This window comes from Notechis scutatus, chromosome 6 (genome assembly GCF_049901735.1).
Source record: "Notechis scutatus isolate UNSWTSFEM ecotype Mainland chromosome 6, rNotScu1.2, whole genome shotgun sequence".
Taxonomy (NCBI): Eukaryota; Metazoa; Chordata; class Lepidosauria; order Squamata; family Elapidae; genus Notechis; species Notechis scutatus.
In genome coordinates this window covers 61,260,134-61,286,564 of record NC_142014.1, presented here as the reverse complement: position 1 = coordinate 61,286,564, position 26,431 = coordinate 61,260,134, and the positions used below count along the sequence as shown (strand labels likewise).

Here is a 26,431-nt window from a genome sequence, read left to right as displayed (position 1 = left end):
CACCATAAGGGAGCAAAAACAATTTACTCAAAGATAATTGCAAGAAGTTATTCTAAGTACAATTAGGAAGTCTATTGTTGGACTACTGCTGTCCAGGACTGGCAGGTTTGTTCAGCAATAGGCAATCCTGGAACAGGGCAGTGGACACCCTTTTCATTTCCCATAATACTCTGAGAATGATGACATGCTGGGAATACTGTGCCCCTGCAAACGCTGAGCCACGTAAGATGTTTCAAATGGGGAGACTGTTTTGATCCCTGTCTCTTAGGCTTTGCAGCATGTGGCAGAAGGATAATGGAAGCCAATCCCCCACAGATAAGAATCTCCTAGCTGCAGGGCATAGCCATCAAACTTAAACCGTGTGTCCCCATTTCCACCCCTCTGGTCTGATCTTACAGAGATGTAAGATAACAAAATCAGAGGAGGGTTCTTGACAGTTCTAATAGTATATAACAGTCAGTATATCTGACTACAATATAAATCCTGACTCCCTACTTAAGACTTCAGAGTGATGTAACGATATTCCTGCTGGCAGAACATTTGGAGCTATCCGAGGTTCTTATTCCTGCTGTGCTTTGGCTCAGCTGGTCTCCAGCTCTCTTCACTGAGAATGGTGCTTTAATCTTTCCCGAGCAGCTGAATTCGCCTTATAAATAGTTCGGTAACTGGTTGTTCTTAGAGGCTCTCCACCAATTGGCTCACAGATTTATCAGCCAGTTTATCATGTTGACCAAAGATCATAACAACATTACATAGTATTTCTCCCTAATTTCATCCTTCTTAGGGCAGTAGAGGATGTAAGGGATGATACCTTCTACTTAGCTGACACTGCAAAGGCAGAGATGCAATTCCATTGGATGTCTGTAGAGATTCTCAGTCATCCAGGTCATGGTTGTCCCAAAGGTGCTTTTTCAGGAAGGTAATTGAACTTCCTGGTTTTTCTTTTGAAGACATTTTTCTTCTCATCCAAGAAGCTTCTTCAGCTCTGACAGGATAGTGGGGAATGGAAGGATTTATATTCCTTGCAAACAGTTGGTCATTTGCATCCTTTTAGCAGGTCATTGAAGCACTTGGAGGTTCCATTGGATGTTTACCAAGTTTCCCACCAAGGTATATGGCGGGCATGGTCTGAAAGCAGAGATATATAACAGCCTTCCTGAATGAAGCATTTCTGATGTTGACTTATACTGGCAGAAGCTTTTATGTTTCTTATAATGGTGCCACCAAAATTAAAAAAGAAAAAAGAAGATTGTACCACAATAGCAACTCTACAGACATCTCATTCAAAACATTCATCTCTGGTTTTTTTTTTCATAGCTCCAGCAACTACATTCCCATGAAGGGTCAGGGAATACAATTGTACTGTAGGACAGGAAACAGAAATCTTGTCCACTTATTTCTACATATAATGCAAAACCGCAGCTTAAGTGGAGATCTTGAAGGCTTTCTAATTTCTTATAGCACCTTAGAAGTGGAAGGTGAATTCTAACAAAGGTTAAGAGTAATCCCACTTCTATCTTGAACTTTGGCTAGATTGTTCTGTCATTCTTGGGCTGAGCCTGACATGTAGGATATTCAAGATGATAACTAGCACTTTGGCTTACACCTGGAAGCCCAACAGCAGCCAGGGAAGTTTGTAGAACAGTATTGTTTTATGCACATAACATCATATTTGGCATAAAACTTGGAAGAAATGTCTAAAAGTCACTGGAACGTTCTTGCTTATTCCCCTTTTTATAAAATGTGATACATAATACTGCACTTTTTTCCTATTAGATGTAAACATGCTTTGTCCATTTCTAAGAGTCTACTCAGAGTAGGGATCCACCAATGGAGATTCTGTTTCTACACACCTGGCTGTATATTCTCTAAGGGCTTTTCTAAGGGCTGTAGCTTAAAAAAAACCACCAGCTGGTTGTACTATATTTTCCCTTTCAGTTAGCTGGCCTCTGTGGGGGTATTCTGAGTTCTATGGGAGCTGCTGTTGATGCACAAAGGGGCAGCTATATACAGAGGAGAAACATTGAATCCAATTATGTGCTGGGTATGTATCTGGTAGTGCAGGGATCCCCAACCTTACTATATGTATGCATGTTGTGAGCCACTAATTCCCCAAAACTTCTCTCATTGTTTTGTGGGGGGACATTATAGTGAGGACGAACTCTCTCCATTGACCCATATAATAAAAACACCTTTGATTTTAATAATTTCTTATTCTGGAATTGGAATTGGATCAATAGCTCAATTAAAAAGCTTGCCTCTGAAGTCTACAGTTATAATGAAACCATCGCTGTTTTATTTTGGTCTTTCTGAGTTGGCATATAATGGCCAGGTAAGAATGTAGCACATGATTGGGTGTGCTGGAAATAAATAAAAAAACACAATTGAATTTTGCAACTGGGAAATGCCTCTGATTCAGCATCTGCTGAGTATTTAGTAAAGCAGTAATTTTCTCACTGAAGTTGGAACTCCACCTAAGGCGATACGTAATCTGAGTAACACCATCTGGATTATAAAATCTAACCCAGGAAAGGATTTCCTGATTGATTCACTGATGAAGGGCCCGCAATTATTAGTCAGAGAAGGCGGTATCTGGCTAGCTGGAATATCACACACACCTTCATATCACATATCACACACACCTTCAGTCAATTAAATTGTGGGTCATGCCATTTTAACATGCTTTCTCCAGAGCCTGTCCCACCTGATGTATGCAACTTCCTCCTTTCAGAAAGTGCCAGATATCCAGGAACACGCTTATCAGTTATGATATTATGCATCTGCACTCTTTCATATGGGAACCATGGCATGTATCTGACAATAGCAGCTTCTGCAAACAGAAAATAATGCAGAGACTCTACTGGCAGGGACGTCTGCCAACAAAGAAACAAAGCTCCTTGGGGGAAAATGCATATGCATCTAACTGGTTTCAGAGACCAGCAGAAAACATGATGGGCTAGGCTTTATTCTGTGACATAAATGAAGCAAAGAACAAAGAATTGGGGAAAGCAAAGCTAAGCGACTTGCCTAAAGGGAACCTACATTAACAGCACAGATCCAATTGCTATCAACTCTCAGGTCTTAAGCAAGTAAAGCCTTGGGCTTCTTCTAAATTGTATTATATAGAATTTGTAATCGGGAGTAGGAATGACTGGGGGTGGGGGAGGAAAGAGGATGAGTTATGAAGACAAACAACCAGCGCCCAGTAAAAGCTCAGACGATTGAAACTGGAGGCAGCCATCAGAGGAACCTCAAACGGGGACAAAGCTTTTCATTGGGGTGTCTAGAATATAAAGGATGTGTGTTTTGTGTTATTCTTATAGTTTTCTTATGTATGATGTACACTGAAGATGGTATTTAATTTCGTTGTACTAGGTGCAATGACAATAAAGCAAACTAACTTAAGAGGAAAAACTAGGGGTGGCTGGGGCAGGCACTTTCATGGACCTTTTAGTGCAGGAAAAAAGCACATTCCCACTTATTACGCGATTTATGTTGCTTTTCTGTAAATCTTCAACCTTTTTGGATGGAAAGTTCTGCATGAGGATAGAGCAGGTCAGGAGTACCTGAAAATGTGTTGGGGAGCAGACACTGACACACGATAAGCCTGCTTTTAAAGTAGGTAATAAATGTTGTCTGCAGCTCTAGGTTTTGTTTAACTTTGGAGTTTACACAAGCAGAGGTAATGACAAGAGGGCAGTTTGTCTGTAGCCAGAGTAAAAGCTTGAACAGTGACCCCAGCAAATTTGAACTGATAAGGTATAGAATTCTCTCTTCCCCCCATCTGTTCTGTTCTGTAGTGTAGCTGATTATCCAGAATTTAACACCTATCTAGCTGAACAAAGATCAGTCTGACTGCTTAAGTATCTTTTAGAGAGAGAGAGAGAGACTTCCTACTACTGTGTGTTACAATTCCTGCTGTTTAGAAAAGGGAAATAATATAATTCATAGACCAATTCATGAAATAAAATAACAGTGAAAAATGTCCACACAAAAGCATAAACAAATTACTGAAATTAAATATATTGACAAAGTTTAATGGTGAAGATACATCCTCAAAGGTAGGGAGTTTCATGCTAAGATTGTGACTTGAGAAACTGTTCCTAAAACTTTGCCTATTAGTGACATAATAGGAAAGTCTGTCTTCAAACATCAGAACGGCATAGACTGGTATAAAATATCTAAAATGAAAAAAAGTTCAGATCATACTAATCACTGGGAGCCAATCCATTAAGTATAAACTACAAAATGACAGAATGTATAACTATTAAGTTGATATTGGAGAATTGGAATCCTCCCACTTGTTCACCAAACAGTTATTCTTTCTGGCTTGTGGAAGTTGTCAAGATTGGATTAGACAGCTGGATTTCTGAGGTAGCCAATGCCTCCTGGACTAATATTGTGATTTCCATTTACTTAAAGGAAGTTGAAATGAGCCTGCTAGAAAGAAACCTTTTAGTTCTGGTAGTTTCTGGAATTATCAGAAATCTTCCTGGTCAGTTCCAGGTAGTATTGGATGGTGCAAAATTCTTTCATTTATTCCAGTCTGGAGTTAGACTGGAAACAGCCCTGGACTCCACAATAGATAATGTGCTGGGAGAAGTGTGTTCTTATTGGTTCTCCTAAGTTTTGGTATACTTCTGAACCATGGTATATTTCTGTATTATTGATCATGGTGTAAAGAGGTTCGACTCTTTCCTAGTTATATATCTCAGAAGGAACTGCTGAGATACTTCTCATGGCCATTAATTCATGGGTTATCCCAAGTTTTCATCCTGCCCCCTTGCTTGTCATCATTTGTATGCAAACATTGGACAGACCATTCTTGATGTTTTATATGGAAGCATTTTCAGTATACAGATGCTACTCAATTCCATCTCATTTCCATCTCAAAAAGCCTATGTAGTATGAAGTTCAAGTTGGATGGATGAAAGAAACAGGTTAAAACTTATTGCTGAATAAGATAGAGGTGTTTTAGGTAAGGAATTCAACTATTCTGGATGGATATTTTCAGCTCTTAATGAAGGTGCATTCTCCCTGAAAGACCAAGTGCAAACTTTAGGATCCTTTTGGATTGTGAAACTTCAGGCATTAGCAGTGATCAGGAGTTTGTATGGCTCCAAGCTTGCCATAACTACCTATGTTCTCATGTTTTGAGACTGAATATTGTAGAGCAGGACTGTCAAACTCCCAGCCCATGGTTACATATTTTAATTATGGTAAAACATAGAGAGGATCTGGTTTTTCTTATTGAAATTAGCTGTAAACAATAATAGCTTGTCCCAACACTCCTCCATTCTTAAAAGTTGTCTCTCTTTGTTCCCTAAACAACAGCTTATTTAATACCATCACAATTCCTTCCCTTAGCATTAATGCTGCATTTTGAAGTGAACTTAGACATTTTTTTTAAAAGTAAGCAAACAGACCAACCAGCTCCTCAGAGCAAAAAGAAAGGATGGTGACGGGTGGGGTGGAAGTGGGAGAAGGAACGTTAGGAACAAATCTCTTAGGAACTTGTGCTGTCTGCCAGACTGAACAATAAAAAGATATGGGAATTAGACCAAAGCCAATTATCTAATCTTCTCTAACTTCATGCTAGGGGTGTAACTTCATGAAGGGGTGTAGACCCCTTCTCCTTGCACTTTAAAAACATGATTGTACTTGTAGTCTATCAGGGAATATAAAGGATCTTGGAGTAACTACAGACAAGATACAAACATGAGAAGACTGCTTATCTTCTGATCATCTTGCACTCTAAAATAGCTCAGGCAGACAAATGCAAAGAAAAGAGAATTCCCCTTCAGAAGCAGTTTCTGTTAGTAGAACTATATGTTAACTAATACCCTATAAATTACCAGAGATGTGGATCTTGAATGGTGTGATTCATTTAACAAGTGTGGCAAGAAAGGTTGTAAAATGGGGCAAAATTCATTTAACAACTGTCTTACTTAGCAACAGAGATTTTGGGCTCAACAGTGGTCCTAAGTCTATGTAGGAGTATCAGTAGTAAGGACAGCAACTTCTTGCTGACTCTCTTGAAGGCCTTCTTTATGATCAAATTAATGTCCTTGTTTGTTTGACACATTCCAGGTGGATACCTTGAAGGTGTTTACTTTGCAACATTATCCAAGACTTCATTCTTTGTTATTGCCACCCAACACTAATCATGTACAAAACCAGTCCAAGGGGCATATTCTAGCTTTTTCTTTCAGTTCTTTCAGTTGAAAATCAACTTAAGAATAGATGGTATTACTTGTCCATCACCTCCTTAAAATAAACAATCCAAATGTTTTGTGTGGATAGTGCCTCTTGCACATTTTTAAGAGCCAGAAAAACTCTGAGATACTGAGGATGTGGAAGATAGCAGTCTTTTCTTTGTTTTTTCTTTTCATAAGAAAATGTATCTTAGAAATAATGTCATTGGATTTCTTTTGAACTGAATTACTCCTGCAACAACCTTTCCATATCATAAGTATACATTGATGTGACTGAAATGAATGTCAAGTTATTGTGTTTTTGAGTATTATAGACCTTTTTTGGATGCAGTGAGTATGTAGTGACTATCATAATACTATCTATTTTCTACCAAAATCAGCTGAGTTAACTGTAAGCTATTATTACTCAGAATAAGCCCTCTTGGCAGCAAACTCAGGTGGCAATGCATATTTTGCTGGTTGACAAAATTTCTGAAAAGTTTTCTTTGCTGACAAAAGAACTGGCTAGAGTCAGTTTAGAATTGGGCAGTGACAAACTGAATCAAGCCAATCAATCAGTCAATGAAACTGACTCTTGGGAAAGCAACAGTGAGCTGAAGATGGCTCTGTAAGAGCAGACTAATGACTGTAGCAGAAGGAGGAGCTGTTACTGGATCAACTCCTCTGATTTCCTCTCCAGAGCAAGGAGAGAACCAGGATTATCCACAAGCATTCCATACAGTGGGGTCCCCATGAGGAGAGTTGTACGTCTCTGGAAGGTTTTAGAGTTCTAGGAGTTGAAACACTGCCATTTTGCCCGAGCTGCAGCTTGGTACTGTTGGAAGAATTATCTTTCTGGGTTCAGTTCCAAGTGGGGAACAAAGACATTGGAAACATGGTGACTGCTTGGAAAAATGGTTTAATGGTGGACAAGACCATATGGCTTGGAGCAAAGTGAAAAGAACAATCACATGCTTCAAGATGAAGGAAAAGAAGGAAGGCCTGATGTGCTGAGTGTGCCTGGGTTTTATACCCTCTGTTGGGATTTGAATTTGAGCTTGTATTCTGATTGGTTGTCAGACTCCCATGGGGCCATGCAGGAGCAACTCTGTAGGCTGTCCTGAGTCCCAGGCTTGGTTGAACCTTGCTGGATGATGATATAATGAAAGGACTTTGGGCAATTCCTATAACTCTACCTGGAGATCTTTGTTATATAAAGTAGGCTGGCCTAGGCCAGAGTAATGGCCCATTAGCAAAGGTGGGGGGGCTGAGTTTCTGCTTCTGATTTTCTACTTTTTAGAGAAATATTCTGTTTTTTTAATATTTCCTAGAATATTTCATTTTTTTAGGAGAGGGGTGGGTGATAACTTCCTACAATACCTCCAAACAAATTTTTGGTTTGCACATTTCCTTTCTTAATCTCTTCTGGAAATTGCTTGTTAATGGCTTTTTGGATATTAAGTACCTTCAGAATCAGAAAGGCACGTTTCATTAAACCAGGTGAGTTTCTTTTTATCCTTGATGAAAGAAGTTTCATGCAAGTTTAAGGATTTGAAAAAAAAAAAAACCTGGCAAAAGGATAATTAGAACATCAATTTTGTAAACTTGTAAACAGTTTAAGAGGCTATAGAAGGACTTGAATTAAGTTATTAAAGTGAATTACAAGAATCCTTCCTATGAAGATTTTGAAATTAAGTGTAAGAAACTTCTGTGTGTGAAAATGTTTTTTTTTAAAACGATAAGAGGGGATTTTGAAATGTCACTAAAGGAAACCAGAAAGAACTAAAGATTATAGTTAAATACAGAACGGAGCAAAATAATCTGACTTTGAATTCAAGGATATTTGAGAATTATGTATTTATTAGTTACTCTTAAGATTGTCTGCTATTTATAAATATAGCTTTAAAATAAATTATAGTAGAGAAACAACTTTTACTGGATAAAACAGACTGATTCAATGTGGATCTAAAAATGGATATAAAATTGTTGGACTAGATGACCTAACAAGATCCCTTCCAACTCTGAATATCTGTTATTTAAATTGTCAGGCTACAAGAATAATACTGAAAAACTGTTACACTGAATATACAAATGAAATTGGTTGAGGCCTTACTAGCTAAAAGGGTTATATACACAGTAAATCAGAAGAGTGACATGAATAATTTTCTTATTTTAGATTTACTAGGTATATAGTATAAATAAGTTTTTGAGAAGACGCAAAAAAGAAAATGAAAAGAAATGGACTTTTGGGACACCAGTTAAAGGGATTAAAAATCAAGATTTAAAAAAGTTAACCAAAGGAACACAAAGTTGTTTTATTTGATCAAAATTATATATATTGTTGTTTCTGATAACTCTTAATGAACTTTTGCTGATTAGGACTGAATGATGCGGTTTTAAGGAATGAGATATGGAAAGAAGATATTTTTTGTTGAAATATCAGAGGTCATAAGTTACTGAAATTTTTTGGACTTCTATTGATAAAGGGCAAAATCATTTATCTTTTCTCTTTAATTTTTTCTTTTTCTCTGCACTTTTTTCTTTTTATATTTTTCCTAGTTTGTATTAGTTTTTATATCCTTGTATCTGTAAACATCATTACAAATTATTAAGAAATAAATCAATGAACAAAACTAAAGTCGTTGCTGTTTTCTGTAGTATGCTTTTAGATGACTCTGCAGCTTCCTTGGCTGCCTTCTCTTTCTAACCTAAAAAAGTTCTATGGGAGAAATTTTGTCTCTCTAAGTCTATTAATAGGAGGCCCTGAACTATAGGAAAGCTGTCTGTATTATAATAAGAGAGGCAATCGATATATATACTTGGCTACCTTATAATACAATAAATGCAAGAATAGGACAAATCAGTATTAACTGTCAGCTAATCACAGTAGCATCAACAAATTTTGTCCACTCCATTTGCATTTCACTTCATTCTGTTGTCCTCATTGTGTTTAAGTTAATATGCATGTCACTTCTTTGTTATTTCATCAACGAGAATGCACAATAACCATAACATAATTTCATAACCATTTCAAATGTATATTTACATTCTCAGTAACGACAGTACTTTTGCATTTGAGGGGTTTCTTGGTGCTCTCTGAACTTGCTTATTTTCTTGCAAAACCTGAGCTACAAATATTCTCCTTTATTAGTACTTTTGCATTTATTGGCCAAACCATAGAAAAGGTGAGAACATAACAGGAATGGACTTAAATATATCTTGCAGACTTTGCTTTATATTTCTGGGTATAGTAGGAATACACACACACACATACACACACACACACACACACAGAGAGAGAGAGAGAGTTTTAAAACTGTAAATTTAGAGAAAGGGCTTAGCAGTTTTTATGAAGACATTGAAGTGTGTTCTAAAATTTGAGGGGCTGCCACAAAGAAGAGGGGGTCAATCTATTCTCCAAAGCACCTGAAGGTAGGACAAGAAGCAATGGATGGAAACTAATCAAGGAGAAAAGCAATCTAAAACTAAGAAGGAATTTCTTAACAGTGCGAACAATTAACCAATGGAATGCTTGCCTTCAGAAGTTGTGGGTGCTCCGTCACTAGAGACTTTCAAGAAGAGATTGGACAGCCATTTGTCTGAAATGGTATAGACTCTCCTGCTTAAATGGGGTTGGACGAAATGACCTGCAAGCTCTCTTCCAACTCTGTTATTCTATGTTTTTATCAAGACATTAATCAATTTTAAAGTAAAACATACATTCCACATGCATCACTATTGCCCCCCTTTCCATTCCACATGCAGAATGGATACTGGTAATTGGATATTTTTTCAACACTGATGGAAGAATAATAAACTCCATTGCACCTGTGGCCAGCAGCCTAGATTAGAGTATGCTAGGCACATGCCTGCCTCTCTCCTATTTCCTATCCGAGGCAACTTTCTCTGTTTAATGATAGGGTTTATCCTGATCCTTACAGAAGACTCAGGCTACCACAGGTGTCATTGTGGCTATGGTTTTGCAACAAGATACATTACCAGCTAAAGAAAATACAGCCATTTCTCTGCTCTTGGCACATCTTGCACAGATCAATGTTGCTCAGTTCAGGCCTTTGAACCCACTGAGTAACACCAGATAAATTAATTTTTCAAGGGACATTAATTCTTGGGGGAGTGGGGGAAATAGGATGTTGGAAGGAAATGTGCGTCAATGCCTTGGCAACTTCCAGGCACAAAAGAAATGCTGTGTTTTCTGTCTGGACAGATCCACTCCTCTCATTCACAAACTCAAGCAGAGCTGACTTTGAGACAGAACGTCTCCTGCTGAAATCATAGATTGCTACAGGCCTTAAAGGGACAAAAGCTGTTTTGTTGTGGGAGAGAAAAAGGGATTCACTGATGCCTGGGCTGGATCCATTTGTCAATGTAAATGATTCTTGTAGCACCCAGGCGGAAGCGGGTTACATCTAAGAGGAGGTGGGAAGTCAGTAGGATCAATTTACAGCACACAGAGAGCAGACAGTAAATCAAAGATGTCCACCGGGATCAGGGTTTTTTTATCCCCTAGAAAATATTTCTTTTTTATTGATGAGTGTTTGACTGATGTGATGCACACTGATAGCCTTTGCAAGCTTGCTTTCAGATACTTCCGAGTGTGATCAAGTTTCATGTGAATGACTCTGCTATATTAGCATTTTTCTGACAAGCCACTTAGGCCATTGACAGGACCTTCTGGGCTTAGTATTTGTATTTCAAGCTCCTTAACTATGCTGATGATATAATTGTAGTGTTAAAATCATCGCTGCTGTTCGCGGTGAAATTTTGTTTATCTCAGTATATACTGATACAGATCTAGGAAAAGTTAGCTGCATCTTCTCAGTTAACTTAAATGGGTGAGATCTGACTTATAGTGAGTGGACTGTCTTTCTCCACTGATTTTCAATAAAGATGGAACTCATCTAAACTTAGTATCCCACCAATAGTTCTTTAGTTAGACAACAAGAAGCCAAAAAGAGTGCTTAAGGAAACTGTAAAGTAAAATTCACCTTCCAGTTTTATGATAGTATGTCTTTCACACACACACACACAAATCCCTTAAGTTCTATTTCAGTTATAAGGAGTGTTGCATGTCTTTGGGTGATGTTTTTGAGTTTATTCCACCATCGTGAAGGGAGATTGCTGTGTATTAATTTTTATTTCTGCCAAGCTGAAACTTCTATTTGCTGATCTAAAAAATACTTGTGAGTCAGTGGTGGGATTCAAATATTGTTGCCACCGGTTCAGTGGGCGTGGCTTGGTGGGCGTGCTTTGCATGCATGCACACACTTTGCGTGCACGCACGCACCAAATGTGCACTATGCGCAGGCGCAGAGGCATTTGTGCAGGCGCAGAGGTGTTTTAACTCTCCTCCTACAAGCCTGCATGATCCCGATCGCTTCAGCAGCTGCCGCGTGGCACTATTCTGTGCCGTGCAAAGCAGCTGCACTTCAAATTCAGCGGATAAAAGTGAGTATGGGAGCCCGGCTGGCGAGTGGGCCCAACAGCAGAGTGGCGAAGAGAATTGGTTCAGTCTCCGCTGCTCATCACTCCTACCGGCTTACCAGAACCGGTCAGAACCGGTCGAATACCACCACTGTTGTGAGTCCCTCCCTGCCTGATGATTTTCCTTGGGATTTATTTGGAAGGGGAAAACCAAGAAGATCAGAGACTAAGATGATTAGGGGACTGGAGGCTAAAACATATAAAGAATGGTTGCTGGAATTGGGTATGTCTAGTCTAATGAAAAGAAGGACTGGGGACGATATGATAGCAGTGTTCTGATATCTCAGCGTCTGCCACAAAGAAGAGGGAGTCAAGCTATTCTCCGAAGCACCTGAGGGAAGGACAAGAACACTGGAAGTTTTTAAGAAGAGATTGGACAACCATTTGACTGAAATAGTGTAGGATTTCCTGCCTAATCAGGGGGTTGGACTAGAAGACCTCCAAGGTCCCTTCCAACTCTGTTTTCTATTCTATTCTATTCTATTCTATTCTATTCTATTCTGTTCTGTTCTGTTCTGTTCTGTTCTCTACTACTACTACTACTACTACTACTACTACTACCACTACCACCACCACCACTACTCTAGAATTGGTTGGACCAACTGTCCCTGGGAATGGTGAGAAAATCTGAGGGAGGAAAATGTACTTGTGCTTCATGTCAATCTCAGTAAGTAAAACCCGATCAGGAAATTAACTCCACAGGAAGAGCAGAACTACTTCTATTGAGATTAGCTATAACAGAACCTGTAAGTTTTATGACATAATACATAATAGACTAGGTGAAAAGGGTTGGCATTGGATAATTCAGCCATTGTTTTAGCCATAATTTGATTTATTTGTCATGGAACATTGTAACATATAGTATTCTGTGAATATAGCAGTTGGGTTTAGAGTCATATTTGAATTTACCCAAAACTGAACTTACTAATCTTTATTATTAAGCCATTTTTTAAGTTTGAACCATACAGCGGTTCATAAGCTGACAAAATGAGTTCAGTTAGTAAAACCTATTAGACCACAAATGAACCACCCAAGGTTAAAACTAATCACCTTTAACATGTTCTACAAATACAACTCATATGTGTTTCACAGATTTTCACTTACCTTCCTGGCCCAAATATCCAGAGAAATAGCCACACTTCAGAGACTTGCAAGTTAATAGCAACAGTAAATCTCACACTTATTTGTTGAGATTTTAATATTGTATTATTTTTCAATGTAGACTGGCAAATAATTTTGATTTTGCAGACCCCTGAGTAGATTTTGGAGGACTCCAGGGGTTGTAGGACCACAGTTTGAGAAATACTGTTTTGGAAGATTGAATTTATTTATTTAAGATTGTGTGTGTATGTATGTATGTATGTTTACATATGTATGTATACATAAAATCAAGTACCTAAAGACTAAAAGAGCATTAGCAGTTCTCAAATCTACAAACAAGATTTGTACCTTGGGAGGATGAATACACATGGGATGTGATTTAGACATGCCATTCCATTGTGGCTGTTAGAATCAGGGATAATGAGATAGTAAATATGTGGAGAGATGTCTTTTTAAACCCTGCTTGATGCTGTGGATGACTGATAATATGCAAACAGCTTTCTGTGTGCCATGTACCTTTTTAAATCTTCCCCTGTCCTTCCTATCCTGTATCTTCCAAAGACTTGTTCTAGTGATAGTAATTTTAGCTGATTGTAATGCAAGCTGTCCGTAATTCATATCAGGTCACTGAAATAGAATGTAAAAGCTGGTTTTACATGAACTGCTATTTATGTATTTTCATGGTCATAGCATGTGGTAGCATCAGGCTGGCTTTGTCTGGATCTGAAGATTAAGCCAGAGTTGAGCTGTTGTGAGGCAATGGCAAAGCACCTCCCTTATGCTGTCCGTAAAACCAGTCAACTTGTAAGCATCTTTACTATATTTATTCATTTATCTGATAGATTTGTATTCTCCAGAAGCTCAGGGTGGCAAACCCAGTGACATTTCCTCTATTATCCCTCTCCAATGGGATATACCTGGCTATACAACAGTGACTGATTTAAATACACTGCTCAAAAAAATAAAGGGAACACTTAAACAACACAATGTAACTCCAAGTCAATCACACTTCTGTGAAATCAAACTGTCCACTTAGGTAGCAACACTGATTGACAATCAATTTCACATGCTGTTGTGCAAATGGAATAGACAACAGGTGGAAAGCATAGGCATGCTTTCTGGCTGATGGTTTGGTCACTTTTGAATGCTGGCGGTGCTTTCACTCTAGTGCTAGCATGAGATGGAGTCTACAACCCACACAAGTGGCTCAGGTAGTGCAGCTCATCCAGGATGGTACATCAATGCGAGCTGTGGCAAGGTTTGCTGTGTCTGTCAGCGTAGTGTCCAGAGCATGGAGGTGCTACCAGGACAGGCCAGTACATCAGGAGACGTGGAGGAGGCCATAGGAGGGCAACAACGCAGCATCAGGACCACTACCTCCACCTTTGTGCAAGGAGGGACAGGAGGATTACTGCCAGAGCCCTGCAAAATGACCTCCAGCGGGCCACAAATGTGCATGTGGCTGCTCAAACGGTGAGAAACAGACTCCATGAGGGTGGTATGAGGGCCCGACGTCCACAGGTGGGGGTTGTGCTTACAGCCCAACACCGTGCAGGACGTTTGGTATTTGCCAGAGAACACCAAGATTGGCAAATTCACCACTGGCACCCTGTGCTCTTCACAGATGAAAGCAGGTTCACACTGAGCACATGTGACAGACGTGACAGGGTCTAGAGACGCCGTGGAGAACGTTCTGCTGCCTGCAACATCCTCCAGCATGACCGGTTTGGCAGTGGGTCAGTAATGGTGTAGGGTGGCATTTCTTTAGGGGGCCGCACAGCCCTCCATGTGCTCGCCAGAGGTAGCCTGACTGGCATTAGGTACCGAGATGAGATCCTCAGAGTCCTTGTGAGACCATATACTGGTGCAGTTGGCCCTGAGTTCCTCCTAATGCACGACAATGCTAGACCTCATGTGGCTGGAGTGTGTCAGCAGTTCCTGCAAGACGAAGGCATTGATGCTATGGACTGGCCCGCCCGTTCCCCAGACCTGAATCCAATTGAGCACATCTGGGACATCATGTCTCGCTCCATCCACCAATGCCACATTGCACCACAGACTGTCCAGGAGTTGGGGGATGCTTTAGTCCAGTTGTGGGAGGAGATCCCTCAGGAGACCATCCACCACCTTCATCAGGAGCATGCCCAGGCATTGTAGGGAGGTCATACAGGCACGTGGAGGCCACACACACTACTGAGCCTCATTTTGCCTTGTTTTAAGGACATTACATCAAAGTTGGATCAGCCTGTAGTGTTTTTTTCCACTTTAATTTTGAGTGTAACTCCAAATCCAGACCTCCATGGGTTGCTAAATTTGATTTCCATTGATAATTTTTGTGTGATTTTGTTGTCAGCACATTCAACTATGTAATGAACAAAGTATTTAATAAGAATATTTCATTCATTCAGATCTAGGATGTCTTATTTTTGTGTTCCCTTTATTTTTTTGAGCAGTGTACATCCTGTGAGCTTCTACAACTGAGAAAAAGCTATTACTGGGATTTCCTGGTCCTTAACCATTAGCCACTCTGGGTCTCAGTTACAAAATAAGAGTAAACTGGAAAGGAAAACTCTTGTTTAGGATTCTAATATGATTATCTTCAAGGAAGACATTCTTTCTCCCATCTTTGGACTTCCCTACAGTATTTTTCTTACTGATGACAGCCATTGAACATGTTCAGCTTTTGGTGGGAACAATTTTCCTTCTACCACCAACAGTTTATCATAAATAATACTTGTGTAAGCCATTTCTGTTCAATGACTTTGGCTGAATTAGCAGAAGATAACTAGAGCTGGACCATTGATGAGAGACCAAGAGGGAACATCAGGACTATAGGCTAGACTAGCCAGTCAAGGCCATAACTCAGAAAACAGTAGTTGCAACCAATTTTAAATTGTTGCTGAGAAACTTACACACAGATGTATCAGAAATGTCTGTGACTACCCAGTGTGACTTTGAGGAATCTTTGCCATTCATAGGTAGTACTATACATGATTCTTCCAGTATTCTAGTACTTTCTTTGCCCCCATTTTGGTTTCTGTTGGCCTTCAGTTCTTAAATTCAATATTTGGAGAAATTTATACACTCACCAGCCTTAAAAGAAAGAGAATCACAAAAATGATTAAGTGCCAAACAATAAGAGTTGACACTGAATTGTAGGTAAATTAAAATATTTTTTAAAAAATATGTTTGTTTAAAAAATGTTGAAAACTTTACGAGCAATAAGAATACAAGTTAATTAGAATAGAGAAAATGAAAAAGAGAAAAATAACAGAAAATAAAAGCAGAAAATATAAAAGATTGAAAAATAGAGAAAAAGATATAAAGAAAGATGTAAAGGTATAAAGAAGTAGCTTCTGATATTCTTAACAGCAGTTTTAAGTGCAAATTTTATTTTAAACTCTCTGTTTGAAGTTACATCATGATCCTCTTCTTCCTGTAATCTCTGACTAATCATCAAAACGATAAAGTACTAATTTGTTTTTTTATAGTTACACAAAAAGTCCATAAGGGGTTTCCAGTCACCAATAAATCTAGATATTATTACACAATAAATGTAGATAAAAGTTTAAACAATTAATCAGTTAATTGATTAATGGAAGTTTTTAAGAAGAGATTGGACAATCATTTGTCTGAAATGGTATTAGGGTTTCCTGCATAAGCAGGGGATTGGACTAGAAGACCTCCAAGGTCCCTTCCAACTCTGTTATTCTATTCTATAATCTTTTCTCGAATCAAAAAAGTCAGATTCAGATTGTCCATCTCATCAAGTTCTGTCAGTTTCACCAACCATTCCTCCATGGTGAATAATGCCAAATCTTAATTAAAAACTGGATGATTTAATTATGATATTAGAACAATTTACTTTTGTAGCTTGAATATCAGCATTCTTTTATATCATTTAAGCATGTTTGTTCTTGTTTGTGGCTTTTTTGTTTTTATTTTTTGAGCTTATAAGAGTTACACCAAAAATATAAATATTGAAACTTTTATACTGTCTGTTTATACACACACACACACACACACACACATATATATACTATATATTCTGTATATATTGTAGACAGTATATATTCTACATATTCTGCTAGTTAATTTCTATATGTTGTATGAATTATTTTCAGAGCACCATGGGGTAAGGCAGTGTAACAACAAACAGTCGCAATCCTTTGTAGCATTCTTGATCCTCTTATGCTTAAACAAAATCTTGCATAGATTTACATTCATTTGCTCTTGTTCCCTCTGTCTTCTAATATCAATATTTCTGCAGCAAGAAACTATCTGAAGCCCTATTTTTCATCTGGTTCTAAAAACCCTTTCCAGCAGCTATGTCACAAATTTAATTTGGCAGGACAAAATAATTAAAACAACATAAGAAGACATCATCCTTGAAACCTCTTTCAGCTAACACACGGTTTCTTGAACCCGCCTCCCTTCAACGCCTGGCCTTTAGCTAATCCATGGGGGCCTTTTCCCTATCCTTTGTTTCCGATAGGAATTAAACAGGAATGCAAAGCCGACCTGGTGGAAAGTTCAATTTTTAAAACCATCCTGCGCTGGAGAAGACAAGTCCAATATGACCTTCATTATGCAGCATTACTTGCGGGGGGAGGGAGGGAGGGAGAGAAAGAGAGAGGGGGAGAGGAGAGAGAGAGAGAGAGAGATGGAATGATGCTAACGTAGCTCAGCTGCTGCACTTGTACAAAAGGTCCTGGAAAAGTAATAAAAGATTTGGCTTAATTTACTTCTTCTCCCCATGTAGTAATAAATAATAAATATTGGTGCCTTTTGGGAGGAAGATGGGTCAAGATGACTTTGTCTATTGTTGATTGTTGGATTTGGGATGCGATGCTTCTTCCTCCGTCTAAGCAATTTGCACCTTTGCCATGCTGCCTGAACTTCTTGTCTAATTGAGGTGTCTAGGTTTCCACGGCAATAGGAAAAAGAGCCTGCCAATCACTATACAATGCACGTGCCACACATTTTTCATCTGGGGCAATGAATTCCACATATCACAATTTTCTGGAAGGAGCTGTTTTCAAGGAAAGAGATGGATTCAGGGCGCATAATAAATGGCTTCCCTCTATGAAAACCAAGTTATTCTCTTTCCTTGTGTTAAAAGAGGACAGTTTATGTTACAATCAATCCAATATTAGGTCTTCATTTTTTTCTTCTTCTTCTCAATTTAACTTCATATACTGTCCTTGGAAACCTTCTCAGGGTTTTTCCTACCCAGATTACAAAACATTTTTTTTTAAAGGAACTGAAATTCTAGAAGTCAGACAATACTGAGACGGCCAATCTTTGAAGAACATTCTGAGATGTAACAAAGCAAATCCGAGGATGATTGCAAACTGCTGCATTAAAAAAAAAAAAGATTGTTTGGGGCTATATAAAATGCTGGCTGTGAAATACATCATTGGAACAATAGTAAGCGATCTGCTACTTTGCTCTCTGCTTTGTCACTTCCCTCCTTGTCTTCCCCCTCCTCCTTAGGGAATTACTGTGTTTGGAAACAAATCTGCTGTTTGCCTTTAATCGAGCAGGTAACTGTCGAGGGGAAAAAACTGATCCTGTGTTAAACCTGCTAAAGTGTGAACCAGTGCACATTCAGCCTTCTCTCTCTCTCTCTCTCTCTCTCTCTCACACACACACACACAGAGAGAGAGAGAGAGAGAGAGAGAGAGAGAGAGAGAGAACGCACACAGATACATAAAGACACAGGCAAATACACAAAGACAGACACACAAACACATACACATACAGACACCAGGTGTGGAATTTATGGTGTACAGAGTTGCCTTTCAGATACTTAAGGTTACCTTGTGTTTTGTAAGCAATTGTCATTCATTCTTTCCAATTACTATACCCAATCCTTTGGAAATTAAAAAGCCTTCCAAGGACAGCCCATGCTCTTAAATAAGGAATTCTTATCACAGTGCCAAACTTTGGTTTACCAGGGAAGGTATGTGTGTGTATGGGGGTGGAGGAGACCTGGAGTTCTGCAACTGCATTTTATTGCTACTAGCTAATCAGATTATTGGGATTAGGAGGAGGATGAACAGAGCTACTACCTGCTTGCCAGAAAAGAAATGCATCTGAGCATATTGGTGTAAGGCTTTGCAGAACTTTTTAGCTAAAGAAGCTACAACTGCCAAAATGCCTTAGGGAGATATTTACGTGAGCAAGATTTGAACAGCTCAACACAATGGTCAGATATGGGAGCTTCCATTCTATACCTTACAATGAACGTCTCTGCATTTGCGGAGCGGCACAAGTAGAAGACCTAGCTTACATTCTATTTGATTCTTTCCTATATAAGAGAGTGAGAGACAGGTACCTCAGTCTATATACCAAATGAATGACCCATTGGGACCCCCATATCAAAACAACTTACCTTATGTGTGGCCAGAATCTGAAAATAACATTTAACGCAGCAAAATACTTAAGCAAAATGGTTCAGTTGAGATCTGCATATGGGGGACTGATTGGGGCAGATTACAGGGGTGACACCGAAATATAATTTTATCATATTTTATCTATATCTTCTTAAATCATTGTATTTTATTCCAATTTCATTTCAATTTGTATTTTATTCCAATTTCATTTAAAATTGTATTTTATCCAATTCCATTTTAAATTGCTTTTATCAATTTTTGTTTTGTAATTTTGTTTCTGGAATTCTGCACTTTGATGTGGCCTAAGGGCCAATCCGTAAAGATTGGATTGAATTGAATTGATGTAAGGCTTTGCAGAACTTTTTAGCTAAGGAAGCTAGACCGCAACATAGTGCTATTTTGTTCCTTCCCTAGGCATATATCCATCGAAAAAGAAGGCAGCCTTTCACTCTCTTTTTTGAACAACATGTATTAAAACTCTGATTGGACAGAATTTTAGCTTTAGAAACCCAGAGAGGGATTTTTCTGGATTGTGTGTATATGTAAAACAAAAGCAGAACTACATACAGATGCACAGTATAGCTAGTCCTTGTTTAGCAACTCTCTCATTTAGTGACCAACATTTGCAGTTATAATGGTGTTGAAAAATTTAACTTCACAACCAGTCCTCACATTTGCGTGCAACAGGGATCAAGTGGGCAATTAGCCTTGAATTATTGCACAGCCACAAGAGATCCAGGAATGACCCTCCCTGACAAACTCCATGGAACCTTATCTGACTGTTCCCAAGGGAAGGCAAACAGTGTTGGGAGATTCCTGTAATATAGGCAGAATACAATAAATCTGAACCCTACATGTGTGAATCTGGTTGCTTGCACCTGACATTTTGCGCCCTTTGCATATCTGTAAAGCAAAGGAAACTTGAAGTAAGAGCATAAGCTACGAATCACAGTTTCACTTAGTGTCCACTTTACTAAACAACCAAGTTGTTGACACCAATAAAAGTGTAGTTGCTAAATGAGAACTACTTGTATATCAACAATGCCTTTTTCAGAGAGAGACAAATACTGGATGGGACCTTTTAATTCACAATTTGTTATGCATTTCAGCAATATGATGCAGTTCAGCAAGGCAATTTTAATAAAAAGGAGCAGAAATATTTGGTAAGGTTTGAAGGGCAACAGCTGGATATGTGCGCTATCAAGTTAATAAGATTAAAATCCAGTGGCTTTAGTTTTTGATATTTCATAATACTAATAGCAATGCTATTAGCTTAACAGTAGGTTATTGATTCTCTGATGGACATGAAATCATTTTTTGTTTTTGATATGCATGACATAAGGCCACTTAACTGTTTATACAAATATCTTCAGCTATATAATACATTTGTTGAGGAGAAATATAGCTATTCTGATATAATATATTTAGATATATTTCAATCTTATTTCTTTAAAATAAATAAACTGACAGCAGCCAAAGTTTTCTGGGTGATTTACAATAAACTCCTGCATTTTATTAAAAGTTTATATGGTCAATTCTGCCATTGGGCAGAATGAGGCAAGGGCCACCAGGTAAGCAATGTAGGGGGTGTGAAACACAAGAAGTTGTACACTGAGGACAGAGTGTAGATGTCTTACATACTGTTTGACTCCTAAGCTAATCTGTTGCCCTCAAGTCCTCAATACATGTTGAAGCCACTGTGAACTGTAGTCTGTACAGCTTGGAATTATAGGAAAATTGGAATCTTGTTTTAAATTTGGAGGAACAGAAAGTCCTAGGTTAAAAACTTGATTTAAAATAAAGATCTACAGTTTCTTCATTCTTGTTTGTTGTGTAACATAACTATACTAAGAGTACCAATTATTTAAGCATCACTAGCAAGCCTCTGAAAGAACAGCAGGAAAGTCACTTACACACAGTTGTGCTTGCTCATTAATCTTTCAGTAAACACCTGCCATTATAAGAAGTAAACGGTTCATTTGGTCAGCCAAGCCTGAACAAGAAGAAAGTGATTTTGCACTTGATAAGATAATGTAATTAATGAAATAGTTTCACCAGGGAAAAGAATTGGGAGAAAAAGAAATAACTATTTTCTCTGTTTTTTTTTTTAAGGTAGCAGACAAATCTTGCTGTTTTCATGAACATATCATTTAGTAGGACTATGAAATAAAAGTCTTTAAGTTAAGTTGTAAGACAAAGGTCTCTAACCCGCTGAGTCTGAATAGCAGATCTGGGATTTTGCGAGTGTGCTACTGGCAACCTTACACAATGGCTATTTTGAGGGATAAAGCTAGCCAAAGACATTAGGCAAAGTGATGAAGATATTTCCTGGTATTTAGCTACATAGTACTAAAATTCTCCTGTTTGTCTGTTTGTCACATTCATTTGGGCTAACGGTGCATTATAAGACTACAACTTTTGAGTCAGCATACTTCAAATGGGCTAACTTAAATAATATACCCAAAATCTGGTTATCTATATTACTTCCTTGGGATTGAAATTTATTTATTATTATCAAATTTATATAGCCACCCATTTCATAAGAAGAGACTCTGGGTGGCCTGCAATAGTCAATTAAAACAATACACATATAAAAAATAGATATAGAAAAATCAGCATTAGAAGTGGAGATGATTAAAACTAAAGTAGGTACAAACCTCAAGCACACCCAAGAGAGTACATCCATCTCAACGGTGGAGCCATCTAAATGAGTCTTTGGTTCCTTGGTACACTAAGGTCGGATGGCATAATCAGGACTTGAGGGACTTTTGGAACATCCAGAGGGATAGAGATAACTTCATATCTGGGAGAAAAATGTTCCATATGGCAGGTACCACAGCAGAGAAGGCCTTCTACCCGGGACCCACCAAATATAGGTTCCTGGCAGAAATTTGACAAAGTTGTAGCTGCTGCAGTGCTGCTGTCCTCAGTCATGATCACATGGTCATTGTTTCCAATACTTTCTGACAGCTTCCCATAAGGAAAGTCAATGGGGAAGCTGGAAGGAAATCAGAAGTCACTCCCGCTCCCACTGCTTTTTTTTTTTTTTTTGCCTATTCATAGTCATTCTGTTTATCTGTGTAAGTAAGAAAATAAGTTTGAAACAATGACTCAACGGGGTGTGGGTTGTCTAGTCCACTCTAGCACCTGAAGAAGTTCTCCTCCCTGCTGTCACTTATTGTTTGTCTCTGGACTCTACCAAGCAAAGTATTTGCCAAAATATAGCCACAGAAAGGCTGTTGGGATCATGTGAAGTCTAGGGATATTCTTGGAAATAAAGATAATGCTGGACATGAAGTTTTGCTTGGATCATATTAGCTTTCCATTTATTTATATATTTTTGAAAGTTGAAATATTTTTTTAAAAACCCAGTAGATATTGAATAGGGACCAAAATGTGTGTCTGGGGCCATTATGGTGCCTATGAATATAATAATAATGGCCCAAGTAATCCAGAGGTGGTATTCAGCAGGTCCCGACCAGTTCTGGAGAACCGGTAGTGGAAATTTTGAGTAGTTCAGAGAACTGGCAAATCTCTGACTGGAGATTTTACAGTATCCTTCTACTGCCACGCCCACCAAGCCACACCCATAGAACTGGTAGTAAAATTTTTTGAATCCCACCACTGAAGCAATCTATATACTATATATTACTAAAACTCTCATGCCTGTAAGCTTTAATTTGGTGAAATGGTGTATTATAGGACAGAATGTTTTGAACCAAGATACCTTACCTCAAATAGGCCAACTTACAGAGTGCATCCAGAATCTGGGACTCATCACTCCCCTGGAATGGAAATTTGGCAAATTTTATGAAACATCTTTTGACATAAGAATTATCATAAAGCATTTTATGCAATAATACAATATATCATAAAACATTTCCTGATGTTTGACTATGCTATGCAGTTTAACATGGGCTACTTTCAAAGCAGATACATCTCTGAATATCTCCCTGAATTTTTAAAGAACTTTTTCCGTATATTAGAAGTTCTGTCATTGTTGAAGGCATTGAGGAATCTGGCAAAGAATCTGATATCTCCGAAACAATGACCCAAGAGGTCACGGTTTGTCTAGCAAATTCTAGTTTCCAATTCTGCATTGCATATCTACTACCATTTCACACAGAGAAAACCTCAATTGTCATACTACGGATAAGAATTTTAAGTATCTTTTCTCTCTCATTGTCATCATGATTAATAATTACTTAATATTTGTTAGCATAACATTTCAATAATCTAGGATTCTGTGCATCTAAATTTAGAGCAATTATTCTGAAACAAATGAATTTCAGTGAGAGAATGCAAGATACATTCACTAGATTGATATTCATTGAGAGGTTCAGTTTCATACTTTGGAAGAAAAATGGTATTGAAAGAAAATTGGTATTTCTAGGATAAAATGTTTCTGTATGTGCCAGTGAATCATTACCTAATGTTTTTGTAAACAGTCTTTGTCAATAATGTAACCATTGCTCTTCATATTTTCATTTATCTCTGATCTTGTTATGGACAGTTCTACTACTGCCACCACCATTATGACTTCGGGAAAGATGTGTGTAATTCAAGATACATTCCAAGCATCTGAATAAAATGAATGTCTTATAAATTTATTAGTCTTTAGGATATCACAAAGTTGTTAGTCCTCCTGAAAATAACATTCATTACAGGGGATGTTCATATTATTTAAATGTTACAGAAGATATTGTTCATAAAAGAAAGTCATTACTAGGTAACAAGGATATGCAAAGCTGTGCATAATTGTTTCAATTTCTTTACAGCTATTTATTGAACAGTGTCTTAATGTCCAAAGAGATCTGTTGAACAGGTAAATGATACAAATAGAATGAAAACATACTGTTTAAGCAAGAATCTTTGTATTTTCTTTCTTTTTTACTTTTGCTTCCTGGTATTGTAGTTGAGTGTTGCCCTTTGATGCTGCTTCTTTTTAAAACTGGCAGTTTCAGTCCTAGTTCCCATTTTAAACTTTTATGATGTCATTTCCATTTCTGAGATCAGTGGAGTCTTTTCTGATGTTGTTAAACAAAAGTGGTTATTTCTTGCCCCTTCCTTGCCTCCTCTACTAATGCGCAATCAAGACGTGCTGTTGAATTAGACTATGCAGAGTTATTTTCAATAACATCTATGTGTAGGCCATGTGTGGGAGAGAATTTCTTTCATTATAATTAAGTATTTGCTAAGCGCAATCAGCAGCATGGGGACAAAACTGTGAAACTTACTCTTTTTTTTCTTCTTCACCAACATGTGGGTGAATCTTGAAAAATTTCAGCTTTTTTATTTTTGTGAGGAATACGTGGGTGGAAAAATATGACTCAGTATTTTGCTCCATAGATAGACATCATAGCTGAGTTTTGAATGTTTTTAGCTGATCTTTATTTCCTTTATTTCTAATCTTGTCTTTTTAATAGAGGAAAGCTTATGTCATTTACAACTTAACTAAATAAGATACGAATACTTACATATTTATTAAAGATACCTTGATACCTTCACTTCTCTTTCTAAAAGGTTTAAAGTCACTTTTATGTTATTTATTTAAATGTTAGCCTTGAATGACCTTGACACAGCTATGTACTGTATATTCAGTATATGCAACAAGGTTTGGGCTAATTTCTTTGCTATATATTCTTTGACAATTGAAAGATTAGCTTTGAAGCTAAATTACAAGTAAGGGGAAATTGCCATCAGAGGACTTTGTTGATATTATTGGCTCATATCTCCCACCCACCACTCAGTTACACATTATTATTATTATTTAAATAATTTACATTAGTCTTGTCCCAAACAGTTCTACTTCCTTGGCTTCCTTTTTTGAGAAGGAAAATCAATCCAAAATTCAATCCAAACTTTTTCCATACTTAAAACCTGACTTCAGAGGGTCTAAGCCAGGGGTGTCAAACTTGATTTCATTGAGGGCCACATCAGAGTTTTAACCTTGGGGGACCAGGTGGGCATGACCGGGGTGGGCATAGCCGGCTTGACATCACTAATTGAGGCTCCATTTTCAGCTGTGATGGCCTCCACAGGCTCTGTTTTCACTGGCAGAGAGCTGCAGGAGGCCACTGCAGCTGAAAACGGAGCCTGGGAGGGACACGTGCAGCCCTCCTGAGCTCTGTTTTCACTGGCAGAGGCACCACGGGCCGGTCCTTCATTATTTCCAAGAGGGCCCTGCGGGTCAGATCTAAGCACCCCATGGGCCGAATCTGGCCCATGGGCCTTGAGTTTGACACTCCTGGTCTAAGCAATCTGTTGTTAATGTAACAAATGGGGAATACTTATGAAGTTTGCTTACTTGAAAGTTGTTTGTATGACATATTAACTATTACACTTGTTTAACTAGCACACCTATTTCAATTTCCATATGATCTTCCTCCTAGAAGAGTTGAGAGCAGTTAACAAAAGAATAATAAAAGCCATCATAAAACAATAAAAGTGAAAATACTGTAATGTTCTTTGTAAAATACAAAAACAAACATGACAATCACATGGGTCTAAAAGTACTTGTTAGTCTGCATGTCAGGATGAACAGATATGTCAATTATTTTCTATAAGAAGAAAGCATGGAAGCAGTTGAACTCTTCTAGAGACAAAGTTCCCTAATAACAGGCTGTAAATTGCTTATGAATTGTTTAAATCTAAAATAGGATGCTATCAGTAAGAAGGCTCTATTTCTAACCTAACCTGTGAACTAGGCCACTCCAACTGGTCTTTATGAGGCGATATCCTCACCTCAAAAAAATGCTCATAAAAATGGCTCAGAAATTAAATATGCTGGTGAGCTCCTGCCCACCTAGCAGTCTGAAAACATGCATATGAGAGTAGATAAATAGGTACCACTTTGGTGGGAAGGTAACGGTGTTGAGTGCACTTTGGTGAAGATTCATACCGGCCACATAACCACAGAAATGTCCTTGGACAGCATAGGCTCCCTCAACTAAGAAACGGAGATGAGCACTGTTTCATTATGTTACTTATATTTCATTATTTCATATCATGTATTCTAGGATGGAAGAAAACAGTCTTGACCTGCTTCTAGGAATCTAGGACATCCTTTCAGTTATTTGAAGAATATTATTGCAGGCTCCCTCAGCTGTCTTTTTAAAGGCTAGACATGCCCAACACTTTTAACCTCTTTTCATTTAGATTCTACTCCATTTATCATTCCCATTGCCCATTTCTGAATCTTTCCAAATTTTTTTTAAATGCAAAGTATGGACTCCA

At 38.1% G+C, this 26,431-nt stretch overlaps 1 long non-coding RNA gene across 3 annotated transcripts in view; it reads right to left on the bottom strand.

Moving 5' to 3' along the window:
* The window catches only part of LOC148130236 (uncharacterized), a 41,915-nt gene that overhangs the window by 7,101 nt on the left and 8,383 nt on the right, over positions 1 to 26,431 (bottom strand). For 2 of the 3 annotated variants that reach the window (XR_015750144.1, XR_015750145.1), the window contains exon 3: positions 22,928 to 22,980. This is a non-coding gene — a long non-coding RNA (uncharacterized LOC148130236). Of the gene's footprint in view, positions 1 to 811; positions 1,129 to 22,927; positions 22,981 to 26,431 lie in introns of all 3 variants that reach the window. The other variant, XR_015750143.1, reaches the window with a different exon arrangement.